Here is a 14270-nt window from a genome sequence, read left to right as displayed (position 1 = left end):
GCTGCTAATCCCTTTATAGATTCTTCTTCCTTCAGATTAGTGTGTATATAACCTCAAAGCTCACCTCCCCCCTCCACAGTGACACACTTCCTCTGGCAAAGCCACACCTACTCCAACAAGGCCACACCTCTTAATAGCGCCACTCCCCATGGGTCAAACATTCAGATGCATGAATCTATGGGGGCTGCTCCTATTCAAAGGACCACAGGCACTGATGGCTCTCTTTCATAGATTATCTTTTCTAGGATGTCTGTATAGAAAATAGTTTAGGGGGAAAAAAAGTAACATCACTTTCAGGCAATGGGTAGACTGCCTTGATGTTTAAGATAATGAATGACTGTCTTCCCCTAAAGTAAAGGACCAGCAGCCTTGCTAGGTCTGTTGGTGCTTCCTAAGCTTGAATTCCCTGTGAAAAGTGCAGCATTCACCTCAGCCACTCCAAGGCACACAGGCGACCTGAGAGCAAGAGCGACGAATGTGATCATGAAGCAAACCTGCCTGCTGGGCAGTGAGCAACAAAGTCCACTGCTGTGGGACTCCAAACTTAATACACCCTGGGAATCAGTGTGACAGGTCCTCAGGAGATGGGTCTACTTCAAGATCCAGCTATACCACTCTTGGGCATATACCCAAAGGACACTTCATCCTACCGCAGAGACACTTGTTCAACCATGTTCCTTGCTGCTCTATTCGTAATTAGATAGAAATTGTTAACAACTTAGATGTCTCTCAATAGGTGAATGAATAATATGGTTCGTTTATACAGTGGGCTATTACCCAGCTATTTTTTAAAAATGAAATCATGAAATTTGCAGGTAAATAGATGGAACTAGGAAATAGTTTCTGACCCAGAGGTATCTCAGACCCAGAAAGACAAATATGATACGAATTCACTTATATGTGGATATTAGCTCTAAAGTCAATGATAACCAAATTACAATCTATAGAAGCACAGAGGTTAGGCAGAGAATAAGGTGCTAAGGAGGGACTGACAGATGCTCCTAAGAACGGGAAACAGTGAGGGTTAACACAGCAGAAGCCTTGTAAATATATACAAATAGATGAAGAGGGTTGTTGGGGTTAATTTAGAAGCATGACCTAATAATAAATGTTTTTTATTAGGCTATAATTACTATGGCGGTATTTTCTAACCCGTTATCAACCAATACAAACACAGACACCTGTTATATCTTAAAATAGCCTGAGTTTACCTGGGGCAGGGCAGATATTAATCCCTTAAATTTCCTCCCATACCTCTCTGCCCCAATCCTATGCCATCTGCTTCTAATAATTTCTGTTGAGCTACCTCCCATCCATAATCCCAAATACTTGCTAATGTTCTTCATCTGGGCCAAATCTCCATCCACACAGCCAAGTGCTTCTCCACCTCACCCACTGATGTGGCCTCCTTCTTTCTCCTCTTCCTCCCTTGTCTCCCTCCCAAGATCCTCTTCCTGTCTCTGACTACTTCCTTTCCCAAGATCCTCTCTGTCCTACAAGCCACATCTATCCCACTTGCCTTGCCCGGGTGTGTGACTTTTTGTTTTTGTTTTTGTTTGTTTTTTTTGGGTGTGTGTGTGTGTGTGTGTGTGTGTGTTGGCTTTTTATTGGTCAAACAGGAATAACTTTTTAGGCAAGGTTAAAAACATTTTGGGGTACATGAGTCTGTTCTTTGGGCAGCAACCAGACCAACCCCCAACAGGGTACTAAACAAAAATAATCCAATAATGGGGAGACAGAGCCCCAACTAAGCATCTCTTGTCACTAAATGAAGCTTCCAGTCTCCTGATTGGACTACACATCATTGAGTTGTTGGCCAAAGGGGTCCCATAGGAACCCCCAAACAACTCAGACTATTGCCAAGAGTATAGGCTGCTCTCCACAACAACTACACAACTCACTGGACAAGGAAAAATCAAGCTGGTGCCTATACAGCGCCTTCACCCCACATGCTAACATCTATGGCACAAAAAAGTTGCCCCAAATACTACCAAGAAAGAAACACACACCAACCCAGTCACAAACCGTATAATCTACAACGGCCTCCTGCTTCAAGACATACTAGTATAATGGTGGTACAAAACCTGTGCCAGTAACCAACAAATAACTCATTTGACTTAAAGTCCACTCCACAAGATGGAGCCTTGTTGTTTTTAGACAAAATCCCTACCAGTCGATTTTACCAAATACTCAGGAGCCAGATTCAGAGGAAAAAGACTACTAGCTCAGACAGACAGAGAAAGCGCGCAGCTGACCCTCCTGCTCAGAAGGAAAAGGCTCCGCTCCTCCTCTACCCTGTCTTAAATATCCTTCAACTCAATGTTTCTCCTTCCTGGTTTTTTTTTTTTAAGATTTATTTATTTATTATTTGTACAGTAAGTATTCTGCTCACATGTGTGCTTGCAGGCCAGAAGAGGGCACCAGATCTCATTAGAGATGGTTGTGAGCCACCATGTGGTTGCTGGGAATTGAACTCAGAACCTTTGGAAGAACAGTGTTCTTAACCTCTGAGCCGTCTCTCCAGCCCTTCTTCCCGTGTTTTCTTATGTTCACTCCTTGTCAACTGGTTGCTTGTGCCACCTCTTGACCTAAGGTTAACTTTATTTACTTATTTATTTGGTTTTTTCAAGACAGAGTCTCTCTGTGTTAGCCTTGGCTGTCCTGGACTCGCTTTGTAGACCAGGCTGGCCTCGAACTCACAGCAATCTGCCTGCCTCTGCCTCCCAAGTGCTGGGATTACAGGTGTGCACCACCATGCCTGGCTTAAATGTAGATCTTAAAGACAAAGATTAATTAAAACAAGAGGGGCGAGGGAAAGAGAGACACAGGTAAGCTGTAGGCGTGGGTGTCAACTTCTCAAGGACACTTCGGCTTCACTGTCTTTACGGCAGCCACACAGAGGAGTTCTGGTGATTTTTAAGCTTCGTATCTTTAGGGAGTTGCCGAGGAATTTAAATTGCACAGTTCCCGGGCTGTGTGGATGGGGCTACAGTTGGGCACTCTAGCTCACGTGGTTTCCGCAGGTTAGGATGCCTTCGCTGGAAGCCAAGGTTGACAGTCTTATTTGTGAGAGTCCCAGACAACATCCAGGAGAGCGGTGAGGTCAGATGCCTTACACCAGGTGTAAGCCTGGTTTGCTGTTATCTTACCATTCTTAAAATACTTACTGTCCCTGAGTTCGCAGTCTTCTCAGTGCTGCCTGGTTGTGCTGGAATGACCGGTCCTCCGCTGTGGAAGTGCTCCCGTAGTTTTCAGTCCTTTCTGTAAGCTTTGGATCCCAGCACCAACACTCATGCTTCATGCTCCTGTGAAGTGCCCCCCCCCATCATCTCAGCTGTCCAGACTTCCCCCTCGAGCTCTGGGTCTCTCTCAGTCAGACCATCACCCTTCCTTGATCTAGAACAGGGAGAGAAGCGGCTTCTCATTTTGTTCGATTAATTTTTTTTCCTCCATATCGCCAGGCGTGGTGGCGCACGCCTTTAATCCCAGCACTCGGGAGGCAGAGGCAGGTGGTTTGCTGTGAGTTCGAGGCCAGCCTGGTCTACAAAGCGAGTCCAGGACTGCCAAGATAACATAGAGAAACCCTGTCTCAAAAAAACTAAAACTAAAAATTTAATTTAAAATAATAATAATAAATAATAAATGTTTCCCATATCTTTTTCAGAGAGTGGACAGTGCTCTGGGTTTCTGCGTAGTAAGAGATAAGAGAAGACACAGGTAAGAACCGGGAGGGACTGTGACAAAGTTTCAGTAGACTCTTAGGGGGCGTGGCTGGGCATGGTGGTGCTCGCCTTTAATGCCAGCACTCTGGGAGGCAGAAGCAGGCAGATTTCTGTGAGGCTAGCCCTGTCTACAAATCAAAGTCCAGGACAGCCAGGACTCTGTTAAACAAAAAAACCAATCAATGAATGAATGAATAAACAAAGCCCCAAAGCAAGCAAGCAAACAAACAAAACAAAAAAGCCAAAAAAGAAAAAAAAAAAAAGAAAGAAAGAAAGAAAGAAAGAAAAGAAAAAGAATCTCAGGGGGACAGTGAGAAAGAAAGCAACACAACACATTCCCCTCGGTGTGCCCTCAGCTTCTAGTGTCTGCAGCCCAGGAAGCTTCCAGCCAGGTGTGATTCCCTCTCCCTGGGGGCTCACACTCCCTTTACATCCCTGTCTCTAGGGGATCCCACCTTTCCACCCCCCAGGCTCCCGCAGGCCCTGGGCCACAGTTGCTACCATCACACAGCTTCAAGCAGCTAGAGCCCTTTGGCTTGCTTTCCTTTTGCTCTGCAGGAACGTCCACTTGTGATCTTGAAGCATTGACGAAGAATTTAGTACCAATTTGTTAAGTTCTATCCCTGACTTTCAGGAGTTTTTAGTATCAGAAGTGGCTTTTTCAACAGATCTGGGTATAGAACCCAAGGATTCAGTGAACTGCAGTGAAAAGCAAAACATTTTAAAGTAATTTGTACCAGTTCTTGTTACAGCGTGGAGCATGGCTGCTTTCCTCTCTAATGCCAGCATCTGGGAGGCTGAGGCAGGAAGACCATGGGTTCGAGGCCAGCCTGGATCACAAACTGAGACTGTCCCAAAAAACAGAACAGTAGTAAGCAAACAGCAGGCATCAAGAATTAGGCCGGGTGTGATGGCACACACCACTGGTCCCAGCACTCTGGAGCCAGGGGCAGGGGGATTGCTGTGAATTTGAGGTAAGCCTGGTCTACATAGTGATGGGCCAGCCAGGGCTACATAGTTAGAACCTGTAGTATGTATGTATGTATATATGTATGTATCATATGTATGTATGTATCTATCTATCTACACATATATGTATGTCAAAAGTTAAAGGCTAGAGCCGGGTGTGGTGGCACACTCCTTTAATCTCAGCACTCAGGACACAGAGGCTGGCAGATCGCTGTGAGTTCGAGTCCAGGACAGCCAAGGCTACACAGAGAAATCCTGTCTCAAAAAAAACAAAGGCAAAACCAAACCAAAACAACAACAACCCCCCCAAAATTAAAGGCTAATATTTCATGACATCAGAAAATTTCTGAACTTCAAATGTCAATGTGTGTGCCCACCACATTTTAATGTGCGAGCCTCACCCAATGTGGCACGCTACTAATGGCTGCTGTTGCCCTATAACAATCCAAATTCAAAGTTTGGGGAGAGATTGACCAGCCTATGATAACTAAAATGTTTGGCAAACAGGTCTTTTTTGTTTTGTTTTGTTTTGTTTTTTGAGACAGGGTTTCTCTGTGTAGCCTTAGCTGCCTTGGACTCGCTTTGTAGACCAGGCTGGCCTCGAACTCACAGCAATCCGCCTGCCTCTGCCTCCCGAGTGCTGGGATTAAAGGCGTGCGCCACCACGCCCGATGGCAAACAGGTCTTTAGGGGAAAAAAAACAACTGAGTTAGAAAAGTTTCGGATGCTGTAGATTAAATACTCTCCCCTGACTCTCCACATCACTTTGGCGGCCAGCACAGGGTTATGGAGATTGCTCACCGGCCAGTTTCCACTGGTTGAGGAGGCCTCCCAAGGCCTTGGTGGAGCTGATCTGTGAGTCTGGGGATCTCGGTCAATGCCGGCTCCTTCTTCACTTTTGCTCTAAGCCGACCCACGGTCCCTGAACACAGAACATCACCCTCCAGGGACATTTAGTAACAGCTGAATGAGCAGAAAGGCTGAGTGTCTCCAGCTCAGCTTAAAGCTGAGGGAAGTCACTGAGTCATGAAACAAGCTCCCACCACAAGGCTGTTGCACAATAAGATTTATTATGCAATAGACAAAGCTGTCCAAGCGAGGCCATCTGCAACACACCTCTTCAGTGTGTGCTGGTCAAGGGAACCCTGGTTCCATGCATGCTAACAGCAGGGCCCTGCCAGGACCCAGGTGGACAAGGCTACCTGTAATATGGAAGACTGCTTTGAAAGCCAGTGCCATAACCAGACTCACTGTATTTCTTATTGGCCAAGCAAAGCAACTCCATATGTTCAAAACACAGCAATTTAGAAGGCAGGAGTAGGGCCAGAAGGAAAAGATTAGACTCAAAGGCAAATGTAGCCAGGCGGTGGTGGAGCATGCCTGCAATGCCAGCCCTTGGGAGGCAAAGGCAGGCACAGGCAGATCTCTGTCCATTTAAGGCCAGCCTGGTCTACAAAGTGAGTCTCCAGGACAGCCAAGGCTACACAGAGAAACCCTGTTTCAGGGGTGGGTGGGGGGGAGGAAGACAAAGGTAGTCTCATAACTATGTTAAAACCACAACTTCTCCCCTGTAACTTTTCTGCCTTACATAACTCACTTAATTCTCTAAGGTGAAGGGCACCTCATCCACACCCCTGAAATCTGCTGAAAAGAATAAAGAAGATGAGAAAGATAAATTACAGGGCCCTGTGCACAGGGCAAGATGAGCATTTGTCCCTGATGGAACGAGAGGCCGGGTGACAAAGGTTGATGTCCTTTGTCTCCTGCTTGTGCATTTCTTTCTTTCTTTCTTTCTTTCTTTCTTTCTTTCTTTCTTTCTTTTTGGGGGGAGGGGCAAGTTTCGAGACAGGGTTTCTCTGTGTAGCCTTGGCTGTCCTGGACTCACTTTGTAGACCAGGCTGGCCTCGAACTTACAGCAATCCACCTGCCTCTGCCTCCCAAGTGCTAGGATTAAAGGTGTGTGCCACCACGCCTGGTGTGCATTTATTTCTTATTCATTGATTCCCTCATCTATGTCAGCCACCTGTCAAAATACCAAAGATAGGGCTGGAGAGATGGCTCAGAGGTTAAGAGCACTAACTGCTCTTCCCGAGGTACTAAGTTCAATTCCCTGCAACCGTATAGTGTAATGCATAATGTAATTTATAATGTAATCTAATGCCTTCTTCTGGTGTGCAGGTGTACATACAGGCAGAGCACTCTATACATAAAAATAAATATATCTTTTTTAAAAAGACCAAAAAATAAAAAAATTTTAAAAATTTAAAAATAATCAATGATATATGCTAAACATATTCAAGACAACAAACATATGTATCTGTACACACACACACACACACACACACACACACACACACACACACATACCTGAATAAGAAATAAGACTTAGCCGGGTGGTGGTGGTGGCTCACACCTTTAATCTCAGCACTCGGGAGGCAGAGGCAGGTGAATTGCTGTGAGTTCGAGGCAAGCCTGGTCTACACTGTGAGTCCAGGACAGCCAAGGCTACACAGAGAAACCCTGTCTCAAAAAAAAAACCAAAAGAAAAAAAAATAAGACTTAGGAAAACCTATTAGTTGATGTAGAATAAAGCAACAGTAGAAACAAGCCTTCTTTGGATTTTCTGAGCCAATAACATTTCTCCAATGACTGGAATTAACAGAGGAGTGCTATCAAGTTGTTTTCTTTTTTAAAGTAAATACAGTAAGAAATAAAATAGAAGAAAACTCAAATTTTATCACGATTTTATAAAATTAGCTCATTGTTAATATCTATGGAGGAGGAAGAAGACACTGATAGCAATGTCAGTGTTGCAGGGCAGCCAATTCCGTGTTTCTGTCTTGGATGGGTGGTAACTAGCATGAGCAGGCAATGGCTTGGAAAGGGCCGCCTTGAACCACTGCCCTGGTCACAAAATGACCCATGTTCTGGCTAGTTTTTTGTCAAAGTGATCCAAGATAGAGTAATTTGAAAGGAAGAACCTCAGCTGAGAAAATGTCTTCATAAGATCAGGCTACAGCCATAGAAGACCTAACTAAGGCAGCCTGGACTCACAGTCCCGAGCAACCAGCCCTAAATCCACCTTGAGTGTACCTGGCAGAGAGCCAGTTGCTCAGAGAAAGAGCTTCCCAGGGGGTGGGCGAAGAGAAACTCTCTCTGGGATCTTGTTACAGCACATTGTGCAAAGTATTAAATGACAACAATAATATCCCAAGATGGACTGGGGAATTTGGACAAACTATAATCCTGAGAGAATAATCTTCAATAGATCAATATTCTTGGTGTGAGTTTTTTGTTTTGTTTTGTTTTGTTTTTTGTTTTGTTTTTCTGTCAAAGGTATTTAGCCTTTCAAGGACTCATACCTTCCCCCCCCCCCCACCGTCCCCTCCCTCTGTGCTGATTGGCCAATTGTACCAGATTATGAAGTCAACCACCCACCAATGGAATGAGACACAGTTACCAGCTAGGTCAGAGGAAAAAGATGGGGAGCCATTTTGGCCCCTGTGTACTTGCCAACCCTTTTTGTGTCTGTCACTTTCTTTCTATAAAGGTTGCCTTTCACCAAGCCATGCATGCTCTCTTTGTGTCTTCCTTTGTGCGACACTAAAGATTAGTTATTGTTTGTTTCTGTTTTGTTTTGGCTTTTGGTTTTTCGAGATAGCGTTTCTCTGTGTAGCCTTGGCTATCCTGGACTCGTTTTGTAGACCAGGCTAGCCTGGAACTTACAGCCATCCACCTGCCTCTGCCTCCCGAGTGCTGGGATTAAAGACATGGGCCACCATTTATTGTTTGTTTCTAACAGGACTTTTTTTTTTTAATGTGGGTCTGTGAAATCATATTTTTGTCAAACAAACCTTCACCAAACCTTGCTTCCGGGAGAGGGCTTAGTGACTTTTTACCATCTCTGGAAATCAGTCCCTGTGTTGATAGGTAAAGTTTAGCTCACCTGGGGCAGACAGCCCCTCCTCTAGCACAACTGGGAATCTTGATGAGGTACAAGGTCCTAGGAAGTCAGCAAACTCCTTAAAACCATGAATCATAATTTTAAAAATTACTACTTTTTATTATATTAAATTATATGTGTTTATGTATTTCTCTTTCTTTGTGCTCGGTGTGTGTGTGTGTGTGTGTGTGTGTGTGTGTGTGTGTGTCTACAACAATAGTTCCATTAAATAACAATTGAATCAAAAGGCCTTCTGGAGAGGATAAGATGTGATGCCTTTAAGAAATGGAGTAAGTAGGGGACAACAGAGACATCTGAGGGCAGGCACCATAGGCAAAAAGAAAGGCTGCAGTGCAGGAGTAAGCCTGTAGCTTTGATAGCAATGTCAGTGTTACGGAGCAGAGTCCGAGGCCCGGGATCAGGCGATGAAGGACTGGAGAGGTAATGGAAGGGGAAGAGTCATTGTTATATAATAATTGTTAAGTTTCAAACCCAGGACAAAAGGCTGAGGTGATCACTTTACGTAACAAATTGGATCTGGTCTCCAGGCTTTCCCAGAATCCCCCAGTCCCTACCTGTTCTAAGGTGTGGCTGGCATGCCCCACCCTCCACCCTGCCCTTTCCTGCAGAGGCTCTTTCCTATGTAATCTAGACATTTTGGTTACTCGCCCCCTTTTTTGTACCTTTGCCTCCTGGCTGCTGCACTTGGTGCCTTTCTCTCCCCCTCTCCCTACATGGTCCGCTCCAGGCAGGTCATGTCCCCTCTGGGCTCTCCCAGATGTCCCTGCCTCTGGCTATGCTCTCCCATATCACTATAATAAACTTTCCCCTCCACCGTACCCAAGAGCAGTCATGTCCTTCCTTTCCTTTCTTTTTTATTTCTTTTTTCATTCAACAATTATAACAGTATTGTCTATTATTTTATTTAATTGTTAATAATTATTATGGCATTATTAAACTGTGTTTTGACTTCTACTCTGGAAAGTCTGAGCATCCATGGGTAGGTTCAAATGACCCAGTGGATACTTTAACACCCATGTTGAGAATAATTATGGAGAGTGAGGACAGAAGCAGGGAGCTGTTAGCTAACTGTGCAGCTGAGATTTCCCAGGATGCAGCAGGATGATGCACAGGGCATAAGATGAAGAGGAGCCTGTGTGGTGGGAAGGTTACTCAGCTTACCCACTTTGGGTGAAATCACTTTAGCTCTGAGAACATGTGAAAAGACTTCATAACAAAGCGTGGTGTGCTACCCACGTTGTGTTCCGTGCCCACACACATCACCTGCTCACATCAGAAGCTGGAACCCCACATAAAGGCTGGAGGCCATCAGAAAGCTTCACGGAGCTTGTGTAGAGAGCCACGACAGGCAGGAGAGGCTGCTGAAAAGGGAAGTGGGGCCAGCGTTCAGTGTTTTATCTGCTTTGTCCATAAAAGGAGATCAGATACTTCACAGAAGCCTGCACCAGGGCCTGAGCGCACACTCTGTCTGTTTTCCACATAGATTTATGTGGTCCCTTCCATAGCAGACAACAGTTCTTCTCACAGGAGACGTCTGTTTACCAGAGCTGCTGGAGCGCAAAATCTGCCTTGGTTAACTGCTCATTTTAACTCTTTATGTTATATTTTGTCATTCCTGGGCCTTTCGGAAACTAAATTCAAGGCCCTAGTATGGAGGCAAGTCAGTGTGTGCAGCTCTGTTCCTGACTTTAATCTGTTTTCCTGTCATGAGGAACTGCTCTTGGAGCTAGCTAAAGCTCTGGGATGTAACCTGGCTTTCTCTTCCGAAGCGAAGCTTAAACTGGGATTGACAGGGAGGCACCTCAGGCAGCTGGGAGGCTGCCTCCTTCCAGTCTCCAGTGTTTTCCCACTGACCGTGGACTTGCTCAGGAGCCTGTCCACCTATCTGTCCAGGAAGCCACCAGCAGGCAGTGAGAACCCGAAGACCTGGGGAGCAGCTTTGTCACCCTAGGAGTCTGAGCTTTTGACTTTACTGGTAGCGGTTATGGAAAGGGACCACTGATTAAGAATTCGTTTACCTAGCCAGGTGTGGTGGTGCATCCCTTTAATCCCAGCACTCGGGAGGCAGAGGCAAGAGGATCACTGTGAGTTCGAGTCCAGGACGTCCCAGGCTACAGAGAGAAACCCTGTCTCGAAAAACCAACCAACCAACCAAACAAAAACCCAAACAACAACAACAACAAAACCCAAAAAAACAAACCTCTTACCTCAACATGCACATTTTGGAACTAAGTAAAAATGTAGCCGGGCGTGGTGGCGCACGCTTTTAATCCCAGCACTCGGGTGGCAGAGGCAGGCAGATCGCTGTGAGTTTGAGGCCAGCCTGGTCTACAAAGTGAGTCCAGGACAGCCAAGGCTACACAAAGAAACCCTGTCTCGAAAAACCAAAAAAAATAAATAAATAAAAATAAAAATAAAAATAAAAATAAAATAAAATAAAAATGTATTGTGGCAAAAACACTCGGGCTGATTTCCTAGGGAATGTGAACATTTAAATACCTAGACTGTAGATTTAGTATAGCCAGGTTTGGGGTACATCTGTAATTCCAGCACTCGGGAGGCCGAGGCCAGAGGATTTCAAGCTTCAGGACAGTTTTGATTCTATAGGAAAAGCCTGTCTCAAAAGGGAAAAAATTGACAGATAGGTGGAGGCGCACGCCTTTAATCCTGGCACTTGGGAGGCAGGAGGCAGGCAGATCTCTGTGAGTTCCCAGCCAGCCTTGTCTACAAAGTGAGTCCAGGACAGTCAAGACTACACAGAGAAACCCTGTCTCAACCAAACCAAAACAATCATACAAAAAAAAAAAAAAAAAAAGAGGGGGGCGAGAAATCTTCCAATTGTATTTTGGTTTAGATATTATATTTTTGGAGACAGAGTCTCATATAGCCCAGGCTTCCTCAGACTGCTAGTCTTCCTGCCTCTCCCTCCACAGCGCCAGGGTACAGGCTGCACAGCCACCCTTGGTTTATGTGGGCATCAAACCCTGCCCTTCATGCAGTTTAGGCAAGCCTCTGCTGAACCTCTCACCATTTAGAGGCACATTAACCAAAGACTCCCCTACCTCCACCCCCAACCTTCTCTGTGTAAAAAGCTCTGGCTGTCCTGAACTTGATCTGTAGACCAGGCTGGCCTTGAACTCACAGAGATCTGCCCACCTCTGCCTTCACAGTACTGGGATTAAAGGCACACCCAGCCTTAACCAAAGACTTTTGTGTTGTTTAGTTTTTTGAGACAGGATTTCTCTGTGTAGCCTTGGCTGTCCTGGACTCACTTTTAGACCAGGCTGGCCTCGAACTCACAGCAATCTGCCTGCCTCTGCCTCCTGAGTGCTGGGATTAAAGACATGCACCACCATGCCCCTGCTAACCAAAGACTTTTAATACTGGATTTGTAAGTGGCTTCTTTAACATTTGAAAAGCCAAGTGGCCTCTGTTTTCTTTGTCTCTGTTTTTCCTGCTGGAATGGCAAGTTTTGCTTTTTGGCGCTTGCAGCTCTCTTAGAGCTGGTATTAACATTGCCAGTGCTCGCCAACAAATAATGACTGATACAGCAAATGACTGAATTTGAAGCCTAGGAGTGACTCTCCAGAGGGAGCCCAGAAAAGAATGCAGTACTCAAGGATTGTAGGGGGCTCTGGGGACCGGGAGGCCAGGGCAGAGATTGTCCAAAAACAACCAAGCAGCATCCATGACTGAAACAGGTGGAGGGTTTTGTTTGTTTTTGTTTTTTCGAGACAGGGTCTCTCTGTGTAGCCTTGGCTGGCCTTGAACTCACAGTGATCTGCCTGCCCGTGCCTCCTGAGTGCTGGGATTAAAGGCATGCCCTACAGGTGGTGGTTTTACCATCAAGCCACCAAGACAGCCCATGCAGGAGCCCCTGTGTCGAAGATCTGCACACCCTTCACTCTCAGAGAGGCAGAAGCACAGAAGTGTTATTGATAGCTTAAAGTCCCCCAGTTCAATGTCATCCGCATGGCCCAGAGGGAACACTGCTGTCACACTTCAGGCCCAGCTCCTTAGAGACAGTGTTAGGACCTCTGCTGGAGTCCTGTGCCCATTCCCCCAGAGGGAGGAGCCACACTTCCTTCCTACAGCAAGAACACTTGTAGGTGGGTGCCCAGCGCGTGGCTGTCAGCACGCACAGTGTGACCACAGATTTATTTTCCTGCTTGACGCTCTTTGCCCTGCAAACCCCACATGCAGTTTTGCTCTGGAGTCTTTACTAGTTCTTCCAGAGCTGAAGCAGGCAGGCTGTAGCCCCGTGTCTAGAATAAGTCAGTTAATGGTCAAACAACAACAACAACAAAGTTCGGAACTCGTTATTGTGCTATAGATGGATTCTGCTTTATAAGGTCCTAAAAAATTTCCCATTACCAACCAGCACTCAGGAGACAGAGGTAGAGGCAAGCAGATTTCTGTGAGTTCGAGGCCAGCCTGGTCTTATAAAGAGAGTCCAGGACAGGCAGGGCTTCACAGAAAAACCCTGTCTGGAAAAACCAAAAACAACAACAACAAAATTCCCATTCTCCTTTCTGGACACTAAATGTCCCTGAGAACTAGAAAAGTGATACAGAAATAGCTGCTTGTCCTAAGGCCACCACCTTCCCCAACCCAAATCGGGTCACTTGTCCCTAAGTTACCCATCTGTGAGGTGGCACTTGCGGAGCTTAGGAGGAACTGAGCTGCTGGCTGGAGCCCTTCCCAGCACCAGCTGGAGCCTGCAGGACTCACCCTGCTACTTCTATACTGTCTCCTTTGCTACCTGCTCTCTACCTGCCTGCTAAGCCTCCTGCGCCCTAGACAAGGGAGGGCGTGGAAGGATGAGGACAAGAAAAGGAAGGAAATGGTGGGCTGAGGTGGCTCTGGCCCTGCTCTGTAAGTATGGTCCAGGAATCTTCTGTCCTTTCTTCTATGGTGGGGACTGCCAGGCAGGGTGGTTAAGCAATAGGTCCAAACATCATCTCTCAGACAGACACACAGGAAACGTGGCTGTGATGCTCCTGAAATAGCTAGCCCGTCGCCTGTCTTGCTATGATGACCTTCTGGAGGCAGCCATGGTCTGTATAGGCCACAGAAGGCCACAGAGTGTAACAAAGGATAACTGAACAACAACGGGGTTGAAGTTAAATACAGGAAACAGTGACGGTATGATCCCGATGATAATATTGTTTAACTGGATAAACTGATCCTCTTCTGCAGAGCGATTTCCATAAAACCGATCAACTATTCTATTCATTAGACTATCCATGGCTGTATCTATTCCTTACTTTTTTTTTTCCAGATCTGAAACCACACAGACAAACTATCCTGTAATAAAGAGTGAGCTAATCCCACAAGACAGCTGTAGAGTGTTCTAGCTACAATTTAAGCCAGTAGTTCCCACTGCACTGCTCACTTTTCCTGGATCCCTTCTGCTCTACTGAGTGAAACTGCCTCTTTAACCTGCGGGGATGGTGCTTTGAGAGCTTTCTGTGGCTCTCTGGCGTGTACACAGGCGCGCGTGCGTGCGTCCTCCGCTCTCAGGGAGGGAAAAAGCGCGCGCTCTGGGCTGTGCGTCACTCACTCCCCGCACCTGGGCCGAGATGGGTTTGGTGCTGTTTAATCCAAGGAGGGCG

The sequence above is a fragment of the Acomys minous genome (assembly GCF_964271855.1).
Source record: "Acomys minous genome assembly, chromosome: 10".
Lineage (NCBI taxonomy): Eukaryota > Metazoa > Chordata > Mammalia > Rodentia > Muridae > Acomys > Acomys minous.
This window is presented reverse-complemented; position numbering follows the sequence as displayed.